Below are 19,446 nucleotides of genomic sequence, written 5' to 3'. Positions count from 1 at the left end.
TTTTTTTTTTTTGTGATCATATGGAAGGCAAAAGAAGCCATCTGACCATTAGTGTTAAGAAAGGAATCTTGAAAGTTCTTTACACCAAAACAAAACATGAGTAATCACAGAAAAGGAGAGAAACAAGATGAGGAATCTTCAAAGCTCTTTATCCCAAAACAAAACATGAGCAATCACAGAAAGGGAGAGGAAAAAGATGTGAATGTCATCAATTCTAATTTAATAGGAGATGGCCTGCTTGACCTTTTTTTTTTTAATATAATAGTGTCTGAAATTTGGCTAATTGTTCTTCTCTTTGACTTTTCCATCACCACATGATAATTAGGGAGGGATTTTTTTTGTGATGATAAGGGAGGCAAAAGAAGCCACCCGACCATTAATGATAAGGGAGGAATCTTCAAAATTATTTACACCAAAACAAAACTTGAGTAATCATAGAAAAGGAGAGGAAAAAGATGTGGTTGTTACTAATTGGTCTCTATCCCTTAAGAGTCCAAGAGAAGAAGAAGCCATTAATGACAACAAACTTTGCAACAGACTGATCTTGGCTAGTTTTCATGTCATCTAGCAATACTTAAACAACATTTTTGAAAAAAACCTGAACAACAAACCAACTAATATGAACTGATTTTGACTCATTCTTCTTCTTCTTCGGAATAACGGAGGAAGTGAGACACATCCCCCCAAATTTATTAATCAAAATGGTATGCATGATTTTTGACTTATTATCGAAAAAAAATAATATAGACTATGTTATTGACTGGAACTCCATCCTGCGAGAATTGTAGGTTTATATCGGTTTTTTCTAAATTCAGTTTGGTGTCACTTTGAAAAAGTTTTAAATCAAAAAGAAAAATTAGTTTGATTTTGATTTGAGTTTTCAAAAAAATTCAAACCGACTCGACCTAGGTATATATAAATATATACATTCAAACCAAATCAATTTGATCCGACCTATATATATATATATAGAAACCGATGCCATTCAATCTGATCCATATGTGTATATATGCATATATATTCAATTTTTTAAATTTTTTATATGTTCAGATTTAGTTCAGTTCATTAGTCTAGCCTATTGAATACCAGTTCTATATAAAATTAAGTTTTCATGTTTAGATTTAACTCAGTTCATATAGCCCAACTTATTAAATATCAACCAGATAAATCAAACCGAGAGAAGCTAAAATTTTCAGCTAGGTGTGAACTGGCTTTTTTAAATAGGTCGATTTGGTTTCAACAATAATTCTAAACCGGTCCAATCCAAACCATGCACACATTTGGATCTAATTAAAAAAATAATAATTAGGGGTCACCATCAGATTCTTGCAATCGTTACATCATTAAAAAAAAAAAAAAATCTGCGGGTCAACTCTCCTACAAATTCTTTCTTTTTGGCGACTTGCGTATTTTTGTCTGGGACGGTAAGTACCGAGAACGTCCAGTCTGAGTCCCTTCTCTTGTCGTTCCATATATACATATATAAACCAGTCGGAAAAGTTTTAATTTAGCGAGCGTGGCAGAAGTGTGCTCTATGGTATGAAAGCTCACTTAGAAAATTTTATCTAGCATCTACCAAAAAAAAAAAAAAAAAGAAACTTGTATCCAGCAGCCACTTCGAGTAACCATCTAGTGTCCCACTTTGTAACGACCCCGACGGTGCATGGCATCTATTCAACGCCGCCATGGAGAAATCTTGAATCCTGTCATCTAAACCAGTTACTTAAGAACATAATAAATAAAGACCAGGGCACGGCCTCCACCATTTCCTTAGCCCATACTACTCGTTCATGTTATTTTCCAATGGAGTTGGGGAACCACCGGAGCGTGGGGCTTCCAGCGCCAGAAGCATACGATCCAGTCTCCGGCATTCGAGCGATGACATGCACGTCGTCGCCTTCGGCGCCATGTTAGCTCTCGCGTCTTCCTACCTTGCGAGCAACCGTGGCCAGGAGTTGGTGGACGCCCTGGCCTTCTCCACCATCGGCTTATTTTCCTCGGCGCTGGCAGTCCACACTTTCCCGCATCGGTTTGCTGCCGTCGCCATGGCCTTGGAGGGTATCGCTGTTTTCTTTGCAGCATCAACTACCTTTGCTTCACTTGCCGGAGTTATCATGCACGTCCGGTATCGGTGGACTGTGTATATCCTGTGCGCCGCACGCTTGATCCCTTTGGTTCAAGACCCATGCATGCCGGAGCTTGGCCTGTGCGTTTCGAGCGATGGTTCCCGTGAGACCACCAGCTGAGGCCTCCTGTGAGCAGCATTGGTACCTAAGGATGCGACGATGGATGGATGGAGACTATGGAGTAATGGCCGGTGTTGCACCATGCACGATGGCCTCGTGGGGACAGCTGCGAAACATGGTGGAATTTCTCCTACCTAGGTTTCTATTGATTATTAAGCACTGATTTTACTTTACTTTATTACGTAATATAGATATATATATGATGAGATATATGATGAACCTGAGATCTCTGACCTCTTCTTTTCTCGCTTCTTTTTTCTGCCCTCTTCAAGAAACCATCCTTGCCCTAAGGTCTCCCTGATCTCAAGTTGCTCTCGGCTTCTAGCAATGCTGCGATCTAGGAGGTTTCAAGGATGGCCTCTCCTTCCATGATCATTTACACCCTCGTCACCGTGATGTAGATCACTCACTAGCCCCTAAATAGAAGAGCTAAGCCAGTAGCCTTTGTACCTTACTTCCAAGTGTCTTAATTAGCTCATCTAATCTTTATCTCGAGGCTTCTCCCATGCTAATCCAGTGACTGAACAGGGCTTATGTCAAGATATTCTTGCGTCAATTTAGAATCAAATATTCAGACAACTTTAATTTGATCCTTGATCTCAAGAGAAACAATACTAGAATCAAATATTCAGACAACTCTAACTAGATCCCCCAACTCATTCTTCCAGAAGGAGACATAATAGAGAATCCACCATGTTTCGGACTAGCTGGTCCTTCGGGATGCCGTTTAGTTCGGCTAGGATGCAGGAAAGCCAGATCCTCTACGGTGCGCGTTTTGCACAACAAAAGATCGCGCGTGCATGTTTGGGAGGCCAATCGGTGGCCTATCTTAGAAATGAGTGGTTGTCGCTCATCTCTCAAACCATGTCATAAATTTTCACCACAACAATATGATGGATGATAGTTGTCCATGACATGGACGGTGTGTTGCCTATCCAAATATGCACCATAGAGGATCCATGCTCAGCTCAACATAAGAGACAGCAAGAATTAAGATGATGCCATTCTACTATTTCTTGACAGTTTTGGCCTTATAACTCTAGTAAAATCGCCATGCTGATCAAGCGGTAGATGCTTCATGCATGACCTTCGATGTCAAGTACAACATTGAAAATTACACCTTGAAACGAAATGGTCCTTATATATATCCAAGACTATAAATTTCTGTGCAATGCAAGAAAAATAGGATAACCATTTTAGTTCCATTACATTAGAAAACCATAAAATGGGTTCAGAATGAAATCTTAACTCGGAGCAAACCATACTGCCGGGACTTGCACCAAAGCCCAACCTCTCAAACCAGAGGTGGCAGGTTGCGAGCAGCCTAGCTAGGTATATATATACCAGTATCATACTTCCATTCTTGAACAAATTGGCTCACTAAAGACATGTATCAGCACTATCCATTCTTAAATAAATTGGCTCACTACACACTATGTATCAACTCTATCAATCCAAGTCATGTGTCTGATGCTATGCAGGGGGAAAAGATATGGAAGCCAGCTTGCAGTTGACAAACGCACCTTAACCCAACAGACCCTCAAGCAAAGATATCCAATTCATCAAAGCAAAGAACAACTCCAAGAACCACAAGACCTAGTCAAAACGAATCCATGGTCTATAAAACTTAGTCAAACATGATATAAAAACTCAAAGCACACTACTATTATAACTATAAAACCATGAAAAAGTGTGCTTCCGCCTCCTTCATTTCTCTTCCACACTCGCTTTTAGTGCGGTTTCATCATGGCTCATTATTTCTTTTTTTTCCCTCAAATTTTATGAGAGAAAAGAAGGGAGACCCTGGGTTTAGATTTTTCAGACACATCATCATCTGATTAAGAATCAAAACTGAAATCTTTGATCACCAAGTAGAGGGGTGTAGGCTATACTAATCAAGTCTCCATTTTTCGCCTCCTTATTACTCTTACATATCCACGATAGGCCGACAAAACGAAAACATATTACCCATATACAGGCTACAAACTTATAAGAAAGTTATATTAAAAAAATAGTATTTTCTTAATTACAATATAGCTATCGCACGTCTGCATGCGCGTGTAATGCTTCAAAACTTTTTTATGTGCATAACCCTTTCTTTCCTTCCTCTTTCTTGCCCACGCATTACCATGTTCTTCAGGGAATCATGAGCATGCATTGTTGTCTTACGTATGATTAAGAAGGAGGGGTGCCATGAAGACACTGGAGACATGAGTTTGCTGCACTTCTATATGGAGAGATCAAGCTCTGGTTCGAGTGCAGCTCCCTCCCGTGCCCACCTTGAGCGCTGAACGAACCCTCTGTTTCCCCTTCGGCAGAATTTGCGAAACAAGTAAGTTAAAGGCAATGAAGGCAACATGATGCTTAAGCTTGGAACCAATCCTATCTTGTAAGTGAGAGCCACCAACGCAAGCACGGCACACGGTAGGAACACAATCACGCCACCCATAATTTTTCTAGATGAACATTTCCACAGAAACAGAGCCACAGCCAAGGTGAGCAAAACGACTGGTGCACACACGGCAAGCAGAAGAGCAGAATTGGAATTACGTGCAATGAAAATGGCCCTACCATCTTTCCACATACCAGTGCCTTGCAGGGTCAGGTGAGTGGCCAGTGCAAGGACCATGAACAAGATCACCACCACCAGAATGTACCATCGAGGGCATGATCCATGGATACCTAAACCACGGCATGGTGTGGACCTTGCAGTACTAGAAACTTTGCCGAGGTATGACATGAACTTGAGCTCCTGTTGTGATGCAATAATATGATGAAAGTGGTGGTCTTGCGTTGCTACTACTACGAAGTACGACCTCTCCATCTTCTCATATGACGAGGACGAGTAGTACGACTCCATGCTTCTATTGAGCAATGAGACCTACGTTACCCAAGATTACACACACATATATATATATAGTGGGAAAAATTTGTAACCTTGTGGGGTAGTCTTGGAGAAGAACGTAGGTCGGTTGACCGGAACAGAGTGGATCGATCACCAACATATGCATGCTTGACAGCAAGGATGTGTTGGTGTTCTCAAAGAAGACAGCGAGGATGTGTTAGAAGTCTTCTTCCACACTAATGCATTTGAATGTAACAGAAATCAAATTAATGCTTCATGAAGTAATTGATGAACGAAATTATCCTGGTCGTCCATAGGCAATATCCATGGGCTCTTGGATCAGATTACAGCAAGAACAATCAGATTTTTAATTCAATCAGATGGTCTTGGGCATGCATACTAATTAATAATATTCTTCAAAATATTGAAGAATCCCTCACCCCACAATATTTCCATCTGGGTAATTTACTATAATATGGTGGGTCCTCCCTATCCCTCCTCAATAATAATTTTTTAAAAAAACTTGTTATTGTTTTCTTAGCCATACGATTCTCCTAACCATTATTTGGACATGAACTAATTAATCAAGGACTCCCTAATTTTAGGTCGCTTACAAACAAATTTATTCACAAAATGTTCATGACTATTTAACAAAATTTTACTACAGAAAAATTCGAAATTGCCGACATATATATGCCGACGCTAGATAGAAACATCGGTAATTTAGCTCTTGCGTCAAAATTTGCCGACGCTTTTTAGTAGTGTCGTCAGGAATTAAACTAAGATGACGCTTATAAACATCGTCGGAAACAAATATTAAGACGACGCTTATAAGTATCGTGGGAAGCCAAGGATTGGTTTAAGACGACTGTTATAAGTGTCGTCAGAAGAAAATGAGCCAGATTAAGACGACGCTTATAAGCCAGCCTGCTCCGATCTACTGCCTTCGTTGCAGATATTAGCTAGCCTTCATCCACGATAAGTCCAGAATATTCCTTTTATTTAGATTTTGACTTAAATTTTATTCTAAACATATTTAAAGCTTCGGATTGTTATATAATAGCAATTTTCCAAATTATATGCATAAGAAATGGGAAAACATGAAATAGGACCCAAGGAGTCTGGCAGTTGACTGAAATAGGAGGAAAGCCAGATAAGAATAACCACAAGAAAAAAGAAATGCATCGACAAAAAAATGATATGTGGATAAAGTTGAACATTATAACCTTGCATCGATAACTTCCAGTAGTCTACGCTGAAATTTTGTAAACTGGACAGCTCATGCATCGATAGCTCCCTCAGTGCTGGCTTTGGTCAATTAAGTAAACTGGACAGCTCATGCGATGTTCGACGCCTTCTCGTTTTCTACCTCATGTCCTTCGATCTCACAACCTGGTTCTCTACCAAGTCCCAGGAAGACTGGACGTCGGTTGACTCAGTCGAAAAAAAAAAATTACTCCCCGGTGCTGGCACTTTTATTCCCCTTTGGAGCTTGTTGCCCAAGGAGACAATCCAGGAGGGGGGGGGAGGGGGGGGGGGTGAATTGGGTTTTAAGTAATAATTGCAATAAAAAAACTTAATTAGTAACTAATTAACACTTATTGCAAGCAAATTAATTAGATTACTAGTTGTAGTGAATGAAGGGGATGGAAGAGACAATGAACCAATTACAAACACAAGAGGTTTTATAGTGGTTCGGAGCTAACCCTTGCTCCTACGTCCACTCCCCAAGCTTCACTTGGGAGTTCTCTATAATTCCTTGGATTACAGCCGGTTGTTTTACAAGTTCACAACCCAACTTGTTGTTTTCACGAGATCACAACGAACTCGGTCGGTTTTCACAGGCTCACCGACTAGAACCACCCGATTGTTTTTTCGGGATCACAATCGAACCCTACACCGTTGGTTTTAACTTCAGCTCACCAACCAACCTTAACACCCTTGATTCAATCCCTGATTGAATCAAGTAAGAGAAACAGTTTGGAAAGAGTACAGGGAAAGCTTCTTAAAAAGCAAATATGAACAATATGAATAAAGTAGAAGAGGAAGAAGGGGCTTCTCGAACTCTGAGACTCCTCTTTGAGTGTGCTGAAGATTTGCTATCAGAAGGAAAGCCTTGAATGCGAAGGAAAGAGTTTGTTGGATGGAGTTCAATGCACTTCTTCCTTCTTTCTCTTGTATTTACTCTTGAGAGCCTTTGGTAGGTGGAAAACCCTTTTTGTTTGAATGGAATAGCTCTCTTGGTGTCTACTACTGTTTACTGTGGCTATTTATGCAGTCCTTTTTGAAATATAGCCGTTAGACACAGATTTGTAGCCGTTCTGTACAGTCTGCACATCCTGACAGTATGTCCGTTCAGATCGGAGTCGACTCGCGCGATCTGGAGTCGACTCGCCTGTTGCAGGAATCCACTCATGCTTTACTAGAGACGACTCGGCAACTGTTCAGGATTTGAATTAAAGTGCTGTCCCGACCTGGAGTCGATTCGGACCAAACCTGGAGTCGACTCGCCAATGTCTGGAGTTGACTCGGCACTTTTGGAGATGGCTCGTTCTCAGGGTTTCAGAGATCTTTCTTTCGGATTTACTCCCTCGAGTCGACTCGGATTCTCTTGGAGTCGACCGGCTCTCAGAGCCTGATATCCCGATCCTCTGTCTGTTGACCTGAGCTGTCTCGGAGTCGACTCGCACTTTGTTGGAGTCGACTCGGCTCTCAGAGACCGAAAAAATGTTCCTCTGTGTTTTGAGTTGAATTGCTTCGGAGTCGACTCGTACTTTGTTGGAGTCGACTCGGCTCTCAGAGCCCGAAGTTGGTTCTCTGACTTTTAGTCTTGCTTTCCTCTGAGAGTCGACTCTTGCTTGTTTAGGAGTCGACTCCCCAAACGTTGGAGTCGACTCGAATTCTTCTGGAGTCGACTCGGTTACAGGGTCCAGAAACCACTTCTCTGTCTTTCTGTCTGTTACTCCTTGGAGTTGACTCGGAACTGTCGGGAGTCGACTTGGTAAGCATCGGAGTCGACTCGAAACCGTTGGAGTCGACTCGGTGACAGGGTCTGAGATTCTTCTTTCTGTCATGCTGTCTGTTCTCATTTGGAGTCGACTCGCAGTGTGCCGGAGTCCACTCGAGCCTGTGCCAGAACATCTGAAACACTTGAAGTCGATTCGTAATCCTCCGGAGTCGACTCGAGTTTCAGCTTTGACTTAAGCTGATTTCCACATGCACTCAAAAGAAGATTCTCATAATTTTTGCGTGAGATACTAGATTGAATTCATTAGTATAACACAAAATATACTCAAATGCTTTGGTCTCATCAAAATCAAATTGGGGTATTATCAATCACTCCACAGAGCTCATTCCCATAAATTTCTTTGTACCTTTATATATATATATATATATATGTATGCATGTATGTATGTATGTATGTATGTATATGTATGGCATTATCAAGAAATTATTTCTAAAAATACTACATCAGTTTTAGGCATTGCCGATGCTTTTAATGTATATATATATTGTACAACGGCGGCTCATACACTACGAGTGCGGATGCGGCCAACAAAATCAGAAAATAGAACACTAGGTAATGGCCCTGGTACAGACCTACTGCCCATCCAGATAAAACCATCGGAGTGGTAGGCCATATAGGAGGCCATCCAATCGACCATTCTGTTAGCATCCCTGAATACGTGTGAAGCCGTATGGGAGTCACACTCTTCCAGCAACTTTGGAATCTCATGAATCAGCAATCGGTCCTGTACGTCTCCGCCTCTGGATCCACTCAACCACTATAGCCAAATCACCTTCAAAAATAATACGGTCGTTTTTAATGTATATGCCGACGTTTATAAATATTAGTAATTATATTTCCAACATTTTCTACTATGTTAATAACATACGTGCCAAAAATTAAATTAGCAGCACTTTTAGTTGCCGACGCTTCGTCGCTTGTTGGTCACTATTTTTCAACGCTTGAAAAGTGTTAGCACCGGTGAGCAATTTTTTTTTTTCTCGACTCAGTCAACCTACGTCAAGTCTTGCGTGGGACTTGGGGGAGCACCGGATTGTTGGATCAAATGACATAAGGTAGAAAACAAGAAGGCATCGAACATCGCATGAGCTGTCCAGTTAACTTAATTCGCTGAAGCCAGCACTGAGGGGGCTGTCGGATTTTTGGGAGAAATTATATTTTATGAGATCTACCATTGTGAGCCGTACATACGGTCAATCATAGCCGTTTGTTTTTATAAAGCCTATTTATCAAATGCTTATCTTGATGCAGTACTACAGGGACGAACCGCCGTGTAGGACGGTATTGCCATTCCAGTGCGACGCATGATGGAGTCAACGGAGAGCCTTCCACTTTGGAGAGTCTACCACTTTGTTCTGTGGGAGTCGCCATCGGGCTGTCTTCACTCGTCCAGCAATGAAAGTCATAACATGTGTCTCGAAGATCTATTTGGTGCCTTTTTTTTTTTAATAAAAATATAATTTTTTGATATAGAAAATATGTTTGATTGTTTTATTTCTATTTTATTATTTAAACAACTTCAATTATTTTTAAAAAAAATTAAGACGAAAATTTTTTATTTTTATATTTTTTTTTAAGTTGGTTTTTATCCTTTGCCTTTTGACATTTCTTCTTTCCTCAAATCTCACTCTCGGCCTATCGCTCCCATACAACCACACTGGCTCTTTGATTGATACCGAGCTATCTTTTTGCTTGATGCTGAACTATTTCTCATCTCCAGCTATCTCGTCGGCCCTATCCCAACTTCCTTTTTGCTTCTCTCTCAACCCAACGTCAAGCTCTTACTTGTTCCCAGCAACGTCGTTGGCCCTATCCCTTGTATATCTTCCTTTTCGGACAAACCACACATATTTTTTATTATCAAAGATCTTAAAAAAAGAACTAAAATTTCTATTTCTATTTTTTTGAGAAAAATTATGACATTGCAAAATGTAGCCTTAGATATTTTTTTTTCCTTTTTTTTTCTTTCCATTTGATGAATTTTACAATTGAAATTACTTATGGTTTACAAATAAGGCATGGATGCTTGCTCGGCAAAGAATACAAGTGCTGCAAAGATCTAGCCACTCAGACCAAATCAAAGAGCAAAATCTGCTCTATATTTGGGGCATATGGTTGATAATTTTTCCTTAGTTGAGGCACGAGTATGTAAGATTTGTGAGCTTGCTTCTATAGTCTATGTATAGAAACGAGATTTATCGTCACAACTAAGAAATGACGAGATAATAAATTGGATGGCCATTAGGCTCATTGGGCGAGCACTACCACTCAAAAAACCCACAAGTAACCTACAAGAACCTAATAAAACATTATTTAAAAAGACCACATGGAATTTTCTTTTTGAGGGTCTGTTTGGATTATTCCGTGTAATTCATTAGGATTTCCGAAAACACAGACCAGGTGAAGGCCCATTTCACAGTATTTACGTTAATTTTTTCAGAGTAGGCCGGCCTGAATTCTATAGAAATTTAAAAAAGCAATGATCTCACCTGGCCTTTTGTTTCATCCTATAGAAATGGATTGAAAGAGGTTCAATTGATATGGGCTAGATCAGGCTTCATACCCTATAATATTAGATATAATATGTGCACATAGTTTAGAAGATATGTGTTGGAAGAGTTAGATCCGATCTCAGAATTTTCGGACCAAGTATGCATGAATATCAAAACAGGCTTTTAGGCTTAGAAACTTCCGACGAAACAGGCAAGGATTTCAGCATGGAGGGCATAAAGACCAAGAACTGAACAAAAATAGGTAACCCCAAAGCCTAATGCAGGAGTGTTCATAAGCTCTCGGAAATAGGGGCGTCGATCGAGACCCAGAACCCACTAACATGATCTGAAACGGCTTATAAAATATAAATCAATAATCTATTGGGTTGGATTTGGATCCGAAAATTAGACCAAAAATCATATTTGGTTGAGTTTAGGTTTAAGAAGATTCGTACCGGCAACCCAATATCCGACTTTATTATTACATATAGATACCTGTAAGCACACATATATTGGACATGTATGTTCATATATAATACTGATTTTTCTTTTTATTCATAGCAAGAAAAATAATCAAATAAAGTATTAAAATTATAAGCAGGTTTTTAACCAAATTTTATGACATGCACGGCTATAGCTAATAGTTGTTACTAACAAATTAGTCTTCTAATAATATATTTTCTGTAATTTAACGTTTATGTTAAGCTCGATTATTGTAAGATTTTCTCATCTTTTTTTTTTTAGTTACATGGATGCTGAAATAATTTAAAAAATAAATATAATCTTTTTGATATATATTTTTTATATTTTTTTACATTAATATCTTTTGTCTTGCTTCTCAATTCATTATTTAGTACTTTTGATGCATTAAACAAATTTTTTAAAAGTTAAAAAAAAGGAAAAAAAATGTTCAATATTTAATTTATACTTGAATCCCAACCCAATACCCAATCTTTTTTTGAGTTTAATGCTAGGTACAGGCACAGAGTTTTACTTGGATTGGAATCTGACATATATTTTGGGTTTGGGTATCAATATAGGCAAACCCAACCACTGATGCTCAGGAAAGAAATCATTTGGTTTTGTAAGATTTCAACAAAAATAATTAAATGGGATCACATAATGGCCGCACAATCAAGCATCAAAAAATGCTGTCACTGGATACATAATATCAAGCCTTCAAACACCTGAAAAGTTCTGCTGCTAAAACTATGGCAATCAGAATTTGCGATAAATGCCGACTTTGCAAACGCAGAAGATGCAGGCCAATATAATTCATTAACTATCGGAGTCTATCAAAAATTAAAGTCCAAAGTGCATAGAACTCTCATCACAAAAGGCTGGTGAAAGGTTCAAAGGAGCCATTATGAAAATTACTCGAACGAAGATGTAAAAAAACCTGACTTTGCTTCAGATGCTATGACAGAATCCATCCATCCATAGAAATAAAGTTATGAACGCAAGCACGTCCAAAAACAAAGATTTGAGAAATGCATCCAGCCTGACCCCTCTGCATGAAGAAGTTGGTGTGGGGCGCCTTGTAGGTGGTCTTGAGCTTCCTGGTAGGGGGGGCTTACTCTCCTAAAGGCGAGAGGGATCCAATCTTGGAGTCATGGAAATGCTTGGTGTTCTCGCGCTTGCAGAGCTTAGCAGGGATGGTGGCTGTCTTGATGATCCGGATGCAGTGGTACCTCAAGCGACGACGTGAAGCCATCTTGTTGCACATCTGATCCATAGCGCTCACCATTCAGTGCGGTATCCCTGTATTCCTTGTACATATTATGGTAGCCTGTCCTACTCTGGTACCTCAGCCAGATGCCATGGTTCTTGAACTTGATTGGCTTCCTCTCAAAAATCTGTGTCGCATGATATTACAACCATGTCAGTTTTGCGATATCAGACACCAAGAGAAGTTTCAGAGTTTCATCTTCTTATTCGGTGAAAAGTTTGGATAGAAATATGGATGCAGATGAGCAGAAGCTACTGACTGAATATGATTGGGATATGCTAAAGATGTGCTGAAGAAAGAAACAAGAACATACTTGCCCCTGGTTCTCAGAGACAGCATACAAATGGATGCAGGGAACAATGTGAAAGAGAAAATCAGAAACCGATGCCAGCAACATGTTTTGGGTTCCGTCATAGCACAAAAATGGCTGGGAAGAAAGGAAAGCAGAAAATAGAAGGCTCAATAAATACAAAGAGCAGGTATCAAGAAATTGGCCCTTCTTTAGATGGTCAAGACTCTGCTACCTATCATGAAAGTGCTCAAAGTTACACACAACAAGCAAATAATAGAGATCCATTCCGCCTGCCAATGTTATGAGATAGTTCTAGCCAAAGACATATCACTTCACTTTGAAATTCACAGCCAGAAGATTGATCCTTAAACTACCTAATGCCTCAGGTAGGCATTGATGTGTCTACATTTTGAGTGATAACTGGACATAACTGAAGGGCGAGGCATTGAATAAATTAAGCCCGAGTAGGGCAAAAGTATAGGCACATGTCCGCCCATCAACGACTCAGCTTCCATCAGCCAAGCAGCCAATAATGGCTGACGTCCAAAGGGCCTGAAAAGCCAACTGAACAGCCCCATTCAGGTTGATAAAGCACCAAGTTAGTAACTTTAGTAATATCATTGGATCATACATATCTGTAACAGGACAAATGCACTTTGCATTTCCAATCCAATGAGTAAGATGTCTTTCCACTTTCATATTTCTGAAAAATTCATATTATCAAATCAAGTCCCAAAAAGAGGTTTTGCCATAACCATTATTTTAGGCCAAGAAGCCATTAGAAATCCTTTGAATAACATTATGAGGTAAAAGATATAAACCAATCAGAGTTTTCTTTGAGAAATTTCCCTCAAGGCGCATCACCAATGTTCAACAGAATATTGCAACTGTCTGTTTCTGTCCTCAATGATTCATCCTCCATGTGCACTTACAATTTTGAAGATTGATTAAGTGCTAGATTGTGGAATTTTTATTTTCATAAGCATATTTTGAAATTAATAACTGCAGCATGTCTAAAAATTTGTAGTTTGGTTGTTCCGAAAAAAAGTAATAACAAGGATATCGATAGAGCGTGAGGAAAAGATCATGAACTTTGAAAAATCAACTAAAAGTAAGAACTTCTAACTCAATATATCAGAGAAGTTCTCAATTTCCAAAATATAATCAAACATCGAACCTAAAACAAACCATAACTTATTTAAAAAACATGGAATATCACAAAATATTTTGATCATGTAGCATATCCAAAATCAACTTACATGATATCTTTTTTTACTTTTTTTTGGAAAAAAAAAAGGAAACTGTTGAATCCAAATATAAGATTCTTTGATTTTGTAATGAATCACAAAGCAATGAGCTTAATGACTTGTAGTTCACTTGGATGAATTTTATGGATGAGCACTACAGTCATAATGGAAGAGTTGGAATCTAGTAAGAGCTTTGTAAAAGGTTTACCCAGACTGCTCTAGATCACAGTTCTTACAATCTTGAACATGGATTACAGTGTCAGTCAGCACAATTGATGTGGCCTTGAGAATGTCACGTTATTTCCTTACCAGGATGGCACCAGCCTTGCACCAGCTGCAAAGCTTGGCATACCACAATTCCAGTTCATGTTAAGCTTCTTGGACACTAGAACAGCACAGCAAAGTACAATTTCTACCATAGAAGTGCCCGGTCGGCATGCACGAATACTCTATACCTCAATCTTTGACCTTGAGTTGCAAAGTAAATGATTGGGGATTAAAACCTTCTGACTATGGAAGGACAATTTTAACTTCTAATCACATAGCCTGCTAATATGTAAATGTGTCTTTTGGTTGATTGCTCGAATGAAATAGTTTCAAATCTTTTGAATGCCAAGGCCACGAATTTATGCTTTGAAGTTCTAATCTAATAAGTAAGAACCTAGTTTCAAGGAACTTCAAAGATTAAAAACCATAGGAGATTGCTAAGTTTTAAACGTTGATGCCTGAAGATGTCGTTGAAACAAGCATCGCGTATGTAAGTATGTAAACATTGATAAATGGTAAAACTAGGAAGAATAGGCACAAGAAACAGAGATTTTTGGAGAGGCTCGCAATTGTGTTAAAGATCAAGAAATTGCAAAACAGTTTACATCAACTCCTTTTTAAGACCCTAAAGACCTAAACTTCATCTAGTTCATCGATGCATCAACAAAGATCATTCTAACCTTAAAAGGGTCTTATAAGGAAAGAAATAGAGATAAGCATTCATGTCTCTAGCGTCATTTCATCCCTTTTAGGCTACAATACCTTGGTCAAACAAGCCAAACTAGCACACATCTAACACCTCCAAAAGATGCAACTCACCATGTCGCTACAAATTCATATATGATGTAAAAACAGGCTCTCGCATCTCAAGTTATGGACTCAAACAGTTAATTCTACAATCATAATCGAAATACTAAGAACACAAATGAAAGCATTTGATTTATTATTTTTTTTAAGAGTCAAAATGGCACAAAACCCGGCGTCCAGCACTGGGGTCTTATCTTCAAGCATTGGTCGAGTTTCAGATGGATCAGGTAGAGAGTAAATAAGGGTCAACTCAACCCATTTGCACCTTTTAATAGGTAGAAAAAAAAAAGGTAAAGTTTTCCAAGGAAATAAATAATGCAGGTGGTTGGAATGGGAATAACAGGAACTAATAAATAGGAACTGAAAGCAGGAAATTATTAAATAGGAATTGTAAGCTTTGGATATGCATTCCATTGTTGCTAACCTTATACTTGAAAAAATCAGGGTCATCCCAAGCCTTATCTCAACCTTCAACTCGAACCAAATAAAGCCTAACGGAGCAAACATAATTGCTTAAAGCGAACATAAATATCTAAGGAATGAAGGTTTACAGGGGGGAGTTGACAGCAGAAACATAGTGAGCCTCCATCAGAGGTACGTTAGAAGAAGAAGTGAGGTAAAAATAATATGGATATATGAACAAAAAGGAAGGAAACAATAATCTATACGTAAAGCATTTTTTTTTAAAAAAAAAAGCATCGATTTTTTTTTTTTTTTTTTTGCAAATTATACCATCTGCAATCATCAAGAGGGAATTAAATGATTTTACCTGATTTCACGAAAAATCGGAACATACGAGGTCATTTATCGACCAAAAACTGATCCATGAAGGACTTCCGGGTGGAAGCAGAGGTAATAAGCCTTCTAATTTGCAGCAAGAAAGGATTTTGCGGATTTGGGGAGCCACCATTGGGTCCAGAAACTAATGCCAAGCTGCGTTCAGTCCAAGACATGGTCGACTCATTTCGAGGTGAAGAAAGACGAAGCAAAGGGCACGGAGGAGGCTTGAACTCCAGCCTTTAGGACCAAACTCTCCGCAAGGGAGGACGAATACGGACGAGAAGGTTTGATCTGGTTTCCTTACCCTGAAATCGCCCATCCAATTCGGCGAGGAGAACCGCCCCCGCGAATCGGAGCTCCCTTTTTTTTTTCTCCTTACCCTGAAATTTCCCAATTTTTTTCACTTAACCCCTATGATATTAGAGGAATCATGAAAACAAACGTTCCAACTTTTCAGGCATCGCGCTGGCCTTCTTACACCTAATTGGATTTTAATTTTTATCGAGCCGGATCTTGTCAAGCCATTAAGGGTCTAATTATACCTTAATAGGAATCTCTCGATTTATGATTGGAGGAGGGGAGCATAGAAAGGATGGTGCTAGGAAATATGGAACTAATTAAGGTGAGAGATGGAGCATAAGATAGCCACAAATAAGATGGCAAGTTGAGTAATTGATTAAGCATGACCTATGTCCTACTATTTATCTAACAATCAATATTCATGATCAATATTTGGGGCTCAAGGTCATTGAGGAGTCCATTATAGTAGTCTTTCATTAGCTTATGTTTCCATTTATTGTTCATGGACAGCATTGACATTGATAACATGTATGAAAAACAATTTTTATTAAAAAAATATAAAAAAAGCCAGTGGTTAAGGCTTATCGTACATCCCTCTTCCGTACCTGATTGGTGGGGGCGAATAAAGCCTTGAGAAAAGTGGCGATGCTAAACCTCTTCATGCAATTGTCATTTGAAGAATAATTTCAGTCAATTATTATAATAAATGCATAAAATTACGACCCTATTAGACTTAGATGGCTGCCCTCTATTGTTCTTTCTAGAAATATAACCATAACTAACCACATACCCCTTGCTTTCTTTGTAAGTATCTTGTCAACATTTTTTCTACTATGCGTACAATCAAATAAATAAGCCTTCATGACATATTTGCATAGACATTCATATTTGTCCATTCATAGATCATAAAAATTCTTGATAGTATAATTATTTTTGAAATTACTAATTTAGATTTCCTATTATTTTCTCATAATTGATGAATATGATGGTCATCTTTTGATCTCAATATGTAAATGCTCTAAAATATTATACTATATTATTGCATATTAAGGGTTTTGCTGCAAAAATCTAGAAAAAGAATAATTGAACATTTTACAAAAATACAAAAGTTAACAATTTTGTTAAAAAAATATGAAATATTAGATAAAATTTTAAAAGTAAATACATGAAACAGCTTGGTGCATCAAGCCTTTAACAAGTCATACGAAGGTGGAGACCATTTTATTGTGCAAGAATAGAATGTTTTTAAATGTACAAATGTTAGAAGGACTTTTTTATATTAAATACACAACTTGCTTTTTGCAAAATATATAAATTTTAAGAAGTGGTAGAGACCGCAACTAATCTTCTTGCATATTAAGTATTTTGTTGCAATTTTCTTATTAAATTACAAAAGTTTAAAGAACTTTTTTTTGTGAAAACCTAAAAGTTAGAGATTTTTCATGTAAAAATATGCTTTTTTTTTTGCAAAAAATATAAAAAGTTTAAGAAGCTGGTCAAAACTACTATGTTGTCGTATTATAAGAGTTTTGTTGCAATTTTTTAGAAGTAGGAAGGTGGAAAGGACTTTTCAAAAAAATTACAAAATGAGAAGGACTTTCTTACAATATATTAAAGTTAAAGAGTTATGTATAAAAATACAAATTTTATTTTTTAAAAAAATAAAAAATATCAATGAAAATTATAAAAGTACAAAATGGTGTTTCAAAAATAGTCAAAATACAAAAGCAGAAAGAACTTTTTGTAAAAATATAAAAGTTAGGACATATATACAACTAGAAACGTTAAATATCTTTAAAAATAAATGTAAAGTATTAAAATTTTAATATTTAATATTAAATATTTTTTTAAAGTTCAAAGGTTAAAAAATCTTTTCTGAAAATTGTGAAAATAGCAGCAGGGATTTATATATATAATTATAATGGGTAAGTATTTTTTACATAAAACAAAAAATAGGAAGTGTTTTTTTTTTCATAAAGCAAAAACTAGAAAGTTTTTTTGATTTTTCTGCATAAAACAGTAAATATATAAAAAAATTAAAGATCGCTTTTTCTGTAAAAGAAAAAATAGGAAGTTTTTTATAAACAAAATAAAAAAAATGCGGTGAGCGTGGATCGAACACGCGACCTTCAGATCTTCAGTCTGACGCTCTCCCAACTGAGCTATCCCCGCGTGCATGTTTGAGTAGAACTTTATTAGTATTATTTATCTTTAGTATTTCATTTTTATATTTTTTTTATGCTGCCGAATATCCGATCATATTTCCTTCATCATATCGTTTGCCTTGCTATTGATCTATATTTTCGTTGGTGTTTAGAAGATGAGGAGCTCCATTTAGAACCTAACAGTTATTGATGAAAGCTATGTATGATGAAGTGGAGTTGACGGTTCGTTTGATCAAGGTATGCTGCTTTTCTTTTATTGTTGTAACTTGTTACTAGACTTCTTCTGCACCATAATTTTATTTGCTTCCTCGATTCCATTTTCTTTCAAAATTTTGTTGCTTTAGAACTTCTGTGACCGTTCCTCCTATACTCTCTGTGTTCCTTCATTCTTTAATAAAAGCTGGTGATTAGGGCTAAGTTCGTCTCACTCTAATCTCCATTACAAACACCAAAAAAAAAAAAAAAAAAAAAAAATTCTATGACTGTTGCAAAGCGAAGATCTGGATGTTACAATATCCACAGTATACAAGATGACATCGACATGACGAACCCTAACACTAGTTGTCAAAAGATCAAAAATTTTACTACTGTGAATAGTTTAAAGCCCAACACAACCTCAAAACTTTTGAAATTTTAAATCTGATGTACTAGGGATATTTTCAGAATTTTCAAATTTTACTATCTTCATATAGACCTAGTTGTGCTGGTGACATCTCTTTGTTTACATCACCTGTTTCATTCTTCTGGCCTATCGCAGCTTACCATTTGCTGTCAGAAGTTTCAACTTGATGAGGATACAAACTCTTGGTACATTATGATTCTCAACTGAATCTTTGCTCTCTTGTGTGAGTCACAAGCCATGTTGTTTTATATTGTTGTGAAGGTGGTACTATGAGGATTCGTGCGTGCGTGTGTTTAATCCAACATCGATTATTTGCTAGGTAGATCTTGAGTACTTATACAGGATCAAGGAACTTAAATAATACTTTCTGACTAGTCATTTTGGATGAGATCTTAAGTTGTTACAATTGATATTAAAGCGGACCTTGCCCATAACCTATGTGGGGTAGGGGATACTGCAGCACAAATCCATTGCGGCTAACCACGGGCCGATCGTAGTCATTGCGATTAGATTTATATGGATTTGAACTCTTAGCCTGATGATGACGTCAGGACTTAAATGGAAAAAGTATATGAGGATTCGTATGGGCATATATTTAATCCCACATCGGTTATTTCCTGGATAGA

The 19,446-nt window shown here is 37.7% G+C and overlaps 1 long non-coding RNA gene and 1 other non-coding gene across 2 annotated transcripts; both read right to left on the bottom strand.

Moving 5' to 3' along the window:
- Window positions 1–12,001: 12,001 nt before the first annotated feature.
- On the bottom strand, window positions 12,002–16,196 carry LOC103700110. Its single transcript, XR_005507506.1, has 2 exons — window positions 15,723–16,196; window positions 12,002–12,467 (listed from the first exon to the last, which is right to left on the bottom strand). It is a non-coding gene; the product is annotated as an uncharacterized LOC103700110 (long non-coding RNA).
- Window positions 16,197–18,132: 1,936 nt separating this feature from the next.
- Window positions 18,133–18,205, bottom strand: TRNAF-GAA. The gene has a single exon. It is a non-coding gene; the product is annotated as a tRNA-Phe (tRNA).
- Window positions 18,206–19,446: the final 1,241 nt, after the last annotated feature.

The sequence above is a fragment of the Phoenix dactylifera genome, chromosome 2 (genome assembly GCF_009389715.1).
Source record: "Phoenix dactylifera cultivar Barhee BC4 chromosome 2, palm_55x_up_171113_PBpolish2nd_filt_p, whole genome shotgun sequence".
Lineage (NCBI taxonomy): Eukaryota > Viridiplantae > Streptophyta > Magnoliopsida > Arecales > Arecaceae > Phoenix > Phoenix dactylifera.
The sequence above is the reverse complement of the archived record's forward strand: the minus strand, read 5'-3'. Positions and strand labels throughout refer to the sequence as shown.